Genomic DNA, 12,102 nt, shown 5'->3' with positions numbered 1-12,102 from the left:
GTCATAGTAAAAGTTGTAACGTGACGCTTTCTAAGTTGATCCAGTTGGACGACAGCCCGAAAAAAGGTTATAGGAACAATTTACATTATTTAGTGTTTTATCCACCTGACTTATACTGTATTATTTCCTAAACTGCTCTGCAATGATGACAGAAAACAGAAAAGTATAATATTTATAGAGTACCTCTCATGATCTTGTAAAATTTTATAATCCTCCCAGTTTACTGCCCCCATCATGATAAACCACCCCCTGCCTTTATTTTTTAGTATTTTTTTAGTTTTCTACCTTGATATTGCTCTGTATTTTCTGCTCAGTCTCAGTCAGAATCACAGACTGGGAAGGGGCGTTCCCCAGCTGGTCCCCTCACCTGTCTCCTGCGCGTCCGATCTTCGTTTGATTGCTCTAGGTCTGAAATCCAGGCTTGAGCAATCAAACGCCGATAATACTGATCCCTGCCACTGAATGCAATGGCAGTGATCAGTGTATTGAATCAATGTACTGCATGTTATAGTCTCCTATGGGGGCTATAACATTGCAAAAAAAAGTAAAAAAAAAAAAAAAAAAAAAAAACGTTAATAAAGATCATTTAACCCTTTTCCTAATAAAAGTTTGAATCACCCCCCTTTTCCCATAAAAAAAACTGTGTAAATAAAAATAAAAATAAACATGTGGTATCGCCACGTGTGTAAATGTCCGAACTATAAAAATATATCGTTAATTTAACCGCATGGTCAATGGCGTACGTGGAAAATAATTCCTAAGTTCAAAGTAGCGTATTTTTGGACACTTTTTATACCATAAAAAAAATTATTAAAATTGATCAAAAACTTTGATCAAAACAAAAATGGTATCGCTAAAAACTTCAGATCACAGCGCAAAAAATGAGCCCTCATACCGCCCCGTACGTGGAAAAATAAAAAAGTTATAGGGGTCAGAAGAAGACAATTTTAAACGTATAAATTTTCCTGCATGTAGTTATGATTTTTTTCAGAAGTGCGACAAAATCAAACCTATATAAGTAGGGTATCAATTTAACCATATGGACCTACAGAATCAATATAAGGTTTCCTTTTTACCAAAAAATGTACTGTGTAGAAACGGAAACCCCCAAAATTTATAAAATGGCGTTTTTTTCTTCCATTTTGTCGTACAATAATTTTTTTTCTGTTTTGCTGTAGATTTTTGGGTAAAATGACTGATGTTATTACAAAGTAGAATTGGTGGCGCAAAAAATAAGCCCTCATATGAATTTCAGGTGCAAAATTGAAAGGGTTATGATTTTTAAAAGGTAAGGAGGAAAAAACGAAAGTGCAAAAACAGAAAAACGCTCCGTCCTTAAGGGGTTAAGGGTTCCGACTATCCTCTTCTAGCAACATATGTATAAACATCACAGACAATCACCCTAATTTAAGAAAAGACACATCAATCAGCTAATCATCTCAATTAGACAGTCTAATTTAGCAGGGGCGGAAATCATCGGCTGCTTATTTTCCATTCAGTAGTACTACTATATTTATAGTACATCATGATGCAATAAAGACCTTGTAGCTTGCACTTTAAAGGGGTACTCCGGTGAAAACCTTTTTTCTTTTAGATCAACTGGTGGCAGAAAGTTAAACATATTTGTAAATTACTTCTATTAAAAAATCTTAATCCTTCCTGTACTTATTAGCTGCTGAATATTACAGAGGAATTTCTTTTCTTTTTGGAATGCTCTCTGATGACATCACTAGCACAGTTCTCTCTGCTGATGTTATTATAATAATAATAACGCTTTATTTATTGTTTTCCTTAGTGGGATTTGAAACCAAGTCCCCAGCACTGCAAGACAGTAGTGCTAACCACTGAGCCACCATGCTGCCCTTAGCATACATCTGCTATGCATCGTTGCTAAAATGGACAGAGATGTCAGCAGAGAGCACTGTGCTCATGATGTCATCAGTGTTCCAAAAAGAAAGGAATTTCCTCTGTAGCATTCAGCAGCTAATAAGTACTGGAAGGATTAAGATTTTTTAACATAAGTAATTTACAAATATGTTTAACTTTCTGCCACCAGTTGATTTAAAAGAAAAAAGGTTTCCACCGGAGTACCCCTTTAAGCTGGACCTCGTGTTGGGTACTGTTTCCTAGTGGAGGAAATATTTATGTGGATCCAGTTTGGCACACTGGGGGTTACGCCGCACCACACCTGAGCCATCCTGGGCTGAAGTTTACACAGTGACTTCTGTATATATATATATATATATATATATATATATATATATATATATATATATATTCTCTCAATATATGTGTGTACAGCATATCTTCAAAGCAGCTGGAGATTTTTTGATTAAACTTAAAGATGTAATAATGTGACATTAGGGATGTCCTGATACTATATTTTCCACCACCTGGGAGTAAAACAAGGGAGCCAAGATAGTTAAAGGGGTACTCCTATGCAAAGGATAGGAGATAAGATGTCTGATCACGTGGGTCCCTCTGCTGGGGACCCCTGCGATCTCCCTGCTGCACCTGACCTTAAGGGGGCATGGGCGTGATGTTATGAGCGGGGTGTGGCCGTGACGTCACAAGTGGGGCAGGGCGTGGCCGTGACGTCATGAGCCTCCACCCCGCATTGCCAGTCATCTGGCACGGAGCGAAGTTCATGCTGTGCACCGGATGTCTAGGGCGCCGCAGCCGAGATCGTGGGGGGCCCCAATGGCGGGACCCTCACGATCAGACATCTTAACCCCTATCCTTTCGATAAGGGATAAGATGCCTTGGGGTGGAGTACCCCTTTAAATCCTGCGGCGGGAGGTTCAAAACTCCCGGGCAATCTCTGCAGCTGAAGTTCCAAGCAAGTCTTTGGGACTTTTGGTGCATCTCTTGATCACATTCCTCTTGTGCTGCAGAGATTGCCTGGGAGTTCTGAACCTCCTGCTGGGGGACCAACGTCATGGAGTATGATAAAGTATGATTTAACTGTCCTGTAGGCAGATCCAGAGAATAGTTAGTGCAAGGACAGGGAGAAGAGACAAGGCAGGTGGGGGAGAAAAGATTTACTGCGGGCTAAGATTAGAATGAAGGGAGGAGTGAAGACATCAGAGGTCGGGACAGGGCATAGCAGTGCCGCTGCAGTGAGCAGTGCAGGAAGGACTAACACCCTATCACTGCTGGGGCTACCGCTCCCTCAAGGTTTTGGTAAAAAATACCAGGCAACGCCAGAAACTCAGCTAGTAAATAATAAAGAAAGGGGTTGATATGAGGAGAAACTCTAAAAGGTTAAAGGGGTACTCCGCTCCCCCAAAGTTTGGAACATTTTGTTCCGAATGCTGGGTGTAGGCGGCAGAGGTCATGACATCATGGCCCCACCCCTCGTGCTGTCACGCATGCCCCCTCAATGTAAGTCTATGGGAGGGGGCCTCCCATAGACATGCATTGAGGGGGTGTGATGTGACGGCATGAGGGGCTTGGCCATGGCGTTACGACCCCCGCCGCCCACACCTAGCGTTCTATATGAACACCGGGTGATGCACAGAGATTGTGGGGGTCCCAGTGGTGGGACCCTCACGAACAGACATCTCATCCCCTATCCTTTGGATATGGGACAAGAGCTCTAGGGGCAAAGAACCCATTTAAACCAAATCCATCAATAAGAAGAAAAGTGACAATGCTCAGCAGAACAAGGAGATAAATTACTTCTGACATTCCCTTTAACTATCCACTTTAAAAAGCCTCCTTAAAAAATATTATCTGTAATTTAGATATTTCCCTCCTCTCGCCTGTCCTGGTATACGGCTTTCTTTTTAATAATTAGTTTATTATTCACATATACCAAGAGAATATCTAATGTCCTAATTGGCAGAATAATGAAAACCTATTTGTCTCTAAAATCATGCTCCCAACAGAGCCAGCGCCGCGGAAATATCCTTTGAATATATCCACATGTGTGTTAAGATATAATGTGCAATAATGTCTTTGAATTTCCACTACTCACCTGAGGCAACTCTTAAAAATAGCTGCTATCATTAGATACACAATGCATATAATCTTAGAGGAATTCCAGCCCATGGCGTCGAATTAGCATGAATAGTGTTATTCGGCTTTGTTTAGCATGGCTTGCATAGTAACTAATGAGCCAGGAGTTTAGAGATGAACAGTAGACAATGGGCAAAGTGCATTCCTCATCACTGTGCCTGCTCCTCGCTTGTGCAAGCAATCCTTCCTATCCATGTAACAAAGAGGCACCATACGGTATAACATGCACTAAACGTAATGATGAACGGTAGCCTCGGGGTGTAAATGTATAGAGACAACAGTGGGGCAAGCAGCTGTGAAATTTAAATAGTATAAAGAGGGAATGATAAATGAGACTTCAGAGTCTAGGCTTCAATTGCTGAGACCCGCTCCACTCTCTATAGATCTTGGCGGCAACGCCAATGACCTTGGTGGCCCTAGGACCAAATCAGACCCTTCAATTATTCTTGGTAGCCTTTAGCACTCTAGGAAAATAAAACTCATGGAATGTAGGTTGCTTAATGCATATGGGTATTAAAAGTTCAACTCCACTTATTTTTAAAAGTGGAAATATGATCCAGTAGTGTGAAGGCCCTCCCCCGAGTAAGCATAGTCCCCACCTATGAGTAAAAGCTCAGGGGCTACAAACATAACAAACTGACTGGAGCATTAAATGGGGACTCATGGTGGATGTCACTAATATTTACTTTTATGGTAGTCACTACATTGGCTTGAAAATTTATAATTTTGGTCATATAAATCTAGCATAAAATTTGAAATAAAAGTACGGACATTAAAAAAGGTTATTTATAGGTGCTGTTAATGAGAACTACCACAGACGCATGCACTTTTTGCTAAATTTGACACCTTGTGGTCTTGTTAACTAAGGCCTATATACTAATAGGGGAACGGGGTAGGGACGGTCCTCCTTGGGTTCCATTGACCTGGGAAGGTAAGATCCACCCAAGGAGTGTGACCTTTGCCCTTATGCATGTGGTGACTTTATGACCGTCTGCAGCTGAGCAGGGCCATCATATATATATCATAGAAAGAAAGAAGAATGTAGGGGGAGCAGTTACGAGCCGGAGCCTCTTTGAAGGTACAGACTTTGTATTTTATTAAGGTGCAGTCAAATATCCATGACGCAGGATGCCAGGGTCCACAGCGTGGTGCAGTGAACAGCCACTTTCACACCAAGGGCTAGCGCTTCTTCAGACTACTACTAGACTACTAGGTAGTCTGAAGAAGCGTTGGTGTGAAAGCGGCTGTTCACTGCATCACCCTGCGGACCCTGGCATCCTGTGTCATGGATATTTGACTGCACCTTAATAAAAGACAAAGGGGGAGATTTATCAAAACCTGTCCAGAGGAAAAGTTGCCCAGTTGCCCATAGCAACCAATCAGATCATTTTTCACAGGCCTTTTCAGAAATGAAAGAAGCGATCTGATTGGTTGCTATGGGCAACTCAGCAACTTTTCCTCTGGACTGGTTTTGATAAATCTCCCCCAAAGTCTGCACCTTCAAAGAGGCTCTGGCTCGTAAGTGCTCCCCCTACATTCTTCTCTTTCTTTCTATGATTGATATGATTTACTGCTGAATGGGGTTGAGCATAGTGAGGAGGACATTAGGTGTCTGCTGACATGGGAGAGATTTTCTTGTCATCCTGAAAGACAGGATCCAACCCTAGTAAGGCTACTCCCACCAATAAATCCAGCTTCACCTTCCATTCCCTTTCTATTGCCTACTTCACTTCCTTCCAGAAGGCGCTGATCCATCCGCAGGCCCAAAGCATGTGCAACATATCAGCTCCCTCCTGCCCACACTTTGGGCATGCGATGGACCCCTGCCCCCCTATCTTCTTCATCAACTTTGGGGTATAATAAAGCCTGTAAACATTATTGAACTGGATCATCTTATGATTGTTGTATTGGGGAATCTTATGTATTTTTCTGTATATGTCTTCCCATTGGGAGTCTGTGATCTCACCTATCTCTTCCTGCCATTTTTTCCTACTGACATGTTTCAGCTCTTTTCCTGTAACCACCATAATTTCTTTATAAACTTTGGAGAGTAATCCCTTCCCGATATTACAATCTATTAATTAAAAAAAAAAAATACATTTGTGTCCACCACTGTTAACCCTTTATTAATTGCACTTTGAAAAACATTTCTCATCCTAATATATTCCAACCATCCCCCCTCACCAATATCCCTCCCCCTTCTTAACTCTTCCCAAGTGACAAACCTATCATTTTTCCATACTTCTTTAATCTTATTTATATTTATTTGGCTCGCTATCCTGAACTCCCTAGATTTTAAATCCTCGCTAATATTCGTGTTGTCCCAAAATGGTGAGATATCCAACACTCCCTTTATTTTTAATTTCTTTTTAAAGGTGACCCACGTCTTTTTTATATTCCTTATTAGTGTCATATTTCCTAACTCTCCCGTGTCAAACCCTGACTCCAAATATTGGAATATATACATATAGTGCCCCTTACTATTTTCCATTATATATTGAAAGAAATCCAACTTCCTCCAAAAACTCAAAAAATAAATCTGAGCAGCTAAAAAATAAACCCTTAAGTCCGGAAGGGAGGACCCCCCCATCTATTTTTGGCTTACAAAGGTAATCTATTTTAATCCGGGTCCTCCGGCGTCCCCATATCAGCAGATTAAATGCCGCTATTATCTTTTTAAAGATCAAATCATCGCACCATATTGGGGACGATGCAAACATATACAGTAGTTTAGGGAGTAGGATTGTTTTAATCAATACAGTTCTATCAGCTCTCGAGACTCTAAAGGAGCTCCAGATTCGGGCCTTCTGTTCAATCTGTTTAACAATGGGAAGCAGATTTAAGGAGTGGTGGTCTTTTATTTCTCTTGAGATCCTAACACCTAGGTATTTGAAGTGTTCATTTCTACCTAAGATTTTTAGATCTGGACAACGCCACTGCCCCTCTTCTCCCAGAGGGAGGAGGGTAGATTTTGCCCAGTTAATTTCTAACCCTGCAAATGCCCCATATTCACTGATAGTTTTAATAATCTCGTGTAGATCCCCTTCTCTTTTAAAAAAAAAGCAGCACTTCATCGGCGTACAATGCAAGCTTGTCCTCTCTCCCCCTCGCTCCAAAGCCCTCGATTCCTCCATCCTTTCTGATTTTTACCGCCAGTGGCTCAATACTGAGGGCGAAGAGCAAGGGGGAGAGAGGACAACCCTGCCTAGTCCCTCTTGTCAAACTAAATTGTTCTGACCTACCTCCTTGCACCGATACCCATGCTACTGGGTCAGAGTACAATTAACTAATCATATATATAAACTTATTCCCCAGACCGAACCCCCTCAATGTTTCCTACAAAAAACCCCACTCCACCCTGTCGAACGCCTTAGAGGCATCCAATGACAGGATGGAGTGGGAGACCTCCCCCAACCCAGACCCCAATTCTATATTAGCCAGAACCCTAAAAATATTATGACAGGCCATTCGGCCTGGGATGAATCCGCATTGGTCCCAATGGACCAGGTCCTCAATAACCCCCTGTAGCCTAAATGCCAGGGCCTATACGAGCCCATCTCCTCCTCACTCTTCCCTTCCTTCAACAGGAGAATTATAATAGATTCCCTCATTGAGGGAGGGAGCCCGGTTCCCTCCCCACTTGAAGACAGGACTCGGGCTAATGCGGGTAGCAAACATTTACCGTATCTTCTGTATACCTCAAAAGGGAGGCCATCGCTCCCAGGGGTGGTGTTGCCCTGCGTTCTCTTTAGAGCATTCTCTAATTCCCCCACATCCACTGGATTCTCCATCTCCTCCCTAATTTCCTTCGGGACCTGGGGAAGCCCTATTGTTTCTAAATACTTCTTTATTTCTTCTCCATTTTTTTAAATCTATTTCTGCTGTGTATAACTCCTTATAGTATTCCCCAAATTCTCTAAGAACCTCTTTCCTTCCCACACATTCCTTAGCTTCCCTACCTATATTTTTTGGGATTTTTGGGGGGCCTTTTTGTTGATTTACTAACGACATAAGGAATTTATTTGAGGTGCCAGCCTCTACCAGTCTCTGATGCCCCTGAAAAAGATACCTGCTCTTACTTTTGCTTAGGTAGCCATCCAGGGCATCCTGCCACTCCTGCCACTTCTTTTTACCCTCCTCCGTGGGATACTTTACTTGCTCTTCCTCTGCCTTCGCCTAGTTCTTTCTTTACTCTTCCTCTTTACTCCTGAATTCCCACTTGTTCCTTTTGATTGTTCTAACTAACTCTCCCCTAAGGAACGCCTTCCCTGCTTCCCATACTATTTGATCGCTCGCTGTGCCCCAGTTATCCCTGAAATACTCTTCCAGCTTCTTTAGTATCCCTCCATTATCTATGAGAGCAAACCAGTGTGCATTGATTTTAGGCATCCCCTCCCTGGGCGTCCCTCCTGTAACTATATTTATCTCTATCGTTGCATGATCGGACAAACAGCGAGTGAGATAACGGATCTGACTTATTTTGTCTCAGCTTTGGGGGTTGCCAATACATGTATCTATTCTGGACAGAGTTCGGCTGGTCTTATTCCAACAGGAGTACTTTCAAGCTTCAGGATTTTGCATCCTCCAAATATCCCTCCAGCCAAACTCTGTGCAGATTTTAGCCAATGGGCACACCCCCAAATTTCTGACTGTTCCCTGCATACGAAGTCTATCTAAATCTTCCGAGATTACGCAATTCATATCCCCCTGCAGGAACATAGGGCAGTCCTTCCCTGCACAGAACTCAAAAAGCTCTATCAAAATATCCGAAGAGAAGGGGGGGGGGGAATATAAACAAAGGCTAATACACAAATCAGACCGTCCAGATTCCCATATAAGAAAATAAAACGCCAATAATCATCCACCCTCTTCCGAAACAATTCCCATTTTATTATCTTATGAAAAAGGACCTAAACTCCCCTTGAATGCGAAGAAAAAAAAGAGTGGTAGACGCTGCCCCACCAATTTCTACCCAGAAGATACGCCGTGTCCCTTGTGAGGTGTGTCTCAAGCAGACCCACCACGCAAGGGAGATGGTTTCTCACCACCCCCATTATTGCCATTCTCTTGATGTTATCACCTAGTCCCCTGACGTTCCATCCGAGAACCTTGATTTTATTTGCTTCATTCCTCATTATCTATAACAGAACAACAGAGGGGGTAAGTGACCAGGCCTAAACTTCCTGAACAATAGAGAGAGAAAAAAAAAACACACTTCACCATCCCCTCTGGGCATACCCCCCCCAATCGATATCCACACTGATTGTGCCAACCTGACCAGACAGGGCATCCACAGAGTTATTACATTTATTAACCACTGTATTTTTTCCAACATCGGGGGGGGGGGGCTATATCACCCTCCCCCGAGGATGTATCCAGCCCCTGCTCCCCTTGGGTCGATTTTTGGCCTTTTTTGGTGGGCACACCTGGAGAGGCCAGATATCTATCCATCCTACTCATGTTTTTCTGGTCCTTTCCCGGACTATTTGACTTATTCTGTTTAGGAGCCATTTTCCACTTTGCCCTATTAAGCCCCTGGCCAGGTTAAGTTACACCAAAAAAGAAGCACTATGGCCTCCCTGTTACAGATAGTCACTGCAAGCTCTACGGGATGAGAGATTAACTTCAGGGTGTGGAGCAGAACTATCTCAGTCAATACAGAAAACTGATATAGACACTAACAGGTTCGGAGTGCAAGCAAAGGGTGCTCTATTTATTTGCCAGTTCTGACCCTGTCTATGAGGGATAGCATACCGCCATAGAGGCCAACAGCAAGGTCTAGGTGCCGGACACCCAATTCCAATTTGCCCTTTTAAACCCCTGGCCAGGTTAAATTACACCAGAAAAGGAGCACTATGGCCTCCCTGTTACAGATAGTCTCTGCAAACACTACGAGATGTAAATTTAACTTCCGGGTGTAGAACAGAACTGTCTCAGTCAATACAGAAAAATGATATAAGCACTAGGTTCGGAGTGCAGGAAAGGGTGCTCTGTTTAGTTGCCAGATCTGCCCCTCTCTACGCGGGGCAGCATAAAGCAATAGAGGCCAATAGCAAGGTCCAGGTGCCGAACACACAATAACCCGCTCAGGTACATATACTGTCCCAGTTGGACAAATAACTTCTGGGAATGAGGCAGGAATGTCTCAATTGGTGTGGGGGGTGACACAAATAATAGCAAGTTCAAGGTGACCAACGTGAGGTGTTCTGTTCTGTTCACTTGCCAACTCCAACCCTATCGTTGCAGAGGAGCATATACCGCTCAGATTCCAGCAGCAGAGTCTAAGTGGCAAGCACACAGTAGCCCACTCAAATACAAATACACTCAAATTCCCTTCAGTGCTCGGGAATTCAGAGATGGCAATCTGAAAGATTCCCCTTAACGGAAAGAGGCACCGCTGGTGCTGAGTTCAATTATATTGTCCCGGCTCACACAGACTGAGTGCCACAGTTCCAGACCCGGTGTCATACAACTAGTGTTGAGAGGCATAGGCCATATTCGAATTCACGATATTTCGCGAATATATGGACGAATATTCGTCATATATTCGCTAAATTTGCATATTCGTAATATTCGCGTTTTATTTCCGCATATGCGGAAATTTGCGTATGCGAAAATTAGCATATGCGAAAATTAGCATATACAAAAAAATAGCATAAGCGAAAATTCGCATATGCAAATTTTTGCATATGCGAAAATTCGTACGCCAGTCTCACACAGTAGTATTAGAGCCTTCTTTAGACCACACAAGCTGGAAGCAGAGAGGGATGATCACTGTGATGTGAACTGTGAATAAAAAAAAAAAAAAAAAACGAATATTCGTAATTGCGAATATATAGTGCTATATTCGCGAATTCGCGAATATGCAATATTTGTGAATAAAATTCACATTGCAAATATTCACGAGCAACACTACATACAACACATTAGGCAATACGTTGGGCAAAAATAGCAAGTATTTTTAAACAGAACGATCTCACCCCGTCTCTGTTGTTTGTCACCCTGTCCAAGCTTAGCGAGTGCTCTCTCCTCTTGCCTCCTTCCTCCACGCTCAGCCTCTCCCGCTTGCCTTGCTTCCTTGCTGCCGTCATTTCCTCCCTCCGATGCTGCAGCGTCCCACGTGACCCCGCGTCGCTCCGTCTCTCACCCAGAAGCATCGCGCTTGCGATTCAAGCCTCGCTTTTGATCCCGTGCAGTTTCGGCAGCGAGAGGATCCCGGCGACCAGCAGCTTTCTCCTCTCCGGCACCCGCCAAGCCGACCAGGCAGCCCGCCCGTAACCTCCCAGCAGCAGCTTCTAATGAGGTATCCAAGAGTCTCTCCAGCAGGTTACGAGTCCAAACATAAGCCAAGGACGGGGTTCCAACACACCCAAACAGCCAAAGCCAAGAGCCTCCCGTGGGTTTAACAGGCAGGCGGGTTGGCGGGGTCTCCCGGGCTAAACACCACCAGCCATGGGCTCCCGGAAGGGGGGGGGAGGGGCGTTCACCCTCCTCCTACCATGCTCCTCCCTTCTTGGAGATAGCTTTTTTGATAACTGAGTTGAGGGGGGTTTTATCAAAGGAGAACGTGGGTATTGACTTTCTGCTTGGAGAATGGCTTTCCTACTGAGGGGATTCTGGCTACTGGAGGGAATGCATGACTGCTGGGAGGGGGGTAAACTGCCTATGGCTATCTGCCTGCTTGGGGGATCTCTTGCCTGCTGGAGGGATTGCTTGCCTACTGATGAGTCTACTTGGCTAATGGGGGATTAACTGCCTACTGGGGGAGCTATCTGTGTAAATAGGATGATCACTTGTCTACTGGGGAAGCCAGGGGGAAGTTGCCTGCTTTCTGGGGGGACTACTTGCCTAATGAGAGAACTACCTAACTGTTGTGGGAGACAAACTTAACGGGTAACCTATCTATCTAACGGGGTACCTACTATTTACATACCAAGGGGGACATTAAAATTTTTTAAGGACTGTAAATGGGGCGATTGCATGTTAGAAAAGAAAGGAGCCTAAAAGGTTTTTCTTGAAAAACCCCAAGAAGATGTCAACTGCTGATATCTACTTATATCTGGGGGAATACTAGTCTATGTA

The 12,102-nt window shown here is 43.5% G+C and overlaps 1 protein-coding gene across 1 annotated transcript in view; it reads left to right on the top strand.

The window, feature by feature from the left end:
* USH2A (usherin) overlaps positions 1 to 12,102 on the top strand; it is a 1,021,568-nt gene that overhangs the window by 17,632 nt on the left and 991,834 nt on the right. The gene's annotated exons all lie outside the window — the stretch shown is intronic.

The sequence above is a fragment of the Hyla sarda genome, chromosome 3 (genome assembly GCF_029499605.1).
Source record: "Hyla sarda isolate aHylSar1 chromosome 3, aHylSar1.hap1, whole genome shotgun sequence".
Taxonomy (NCBI): Eukaryota; Metazoa; Chordata; class Amphibia; order Anura; family Hylidae; genus Hyla; species Hyla sarda.
The sequence above is the reverse complement of the archived record's forward strand: the minus strand, read 5'-3'. Positions and strand labels throughout refer to the sequence as shown.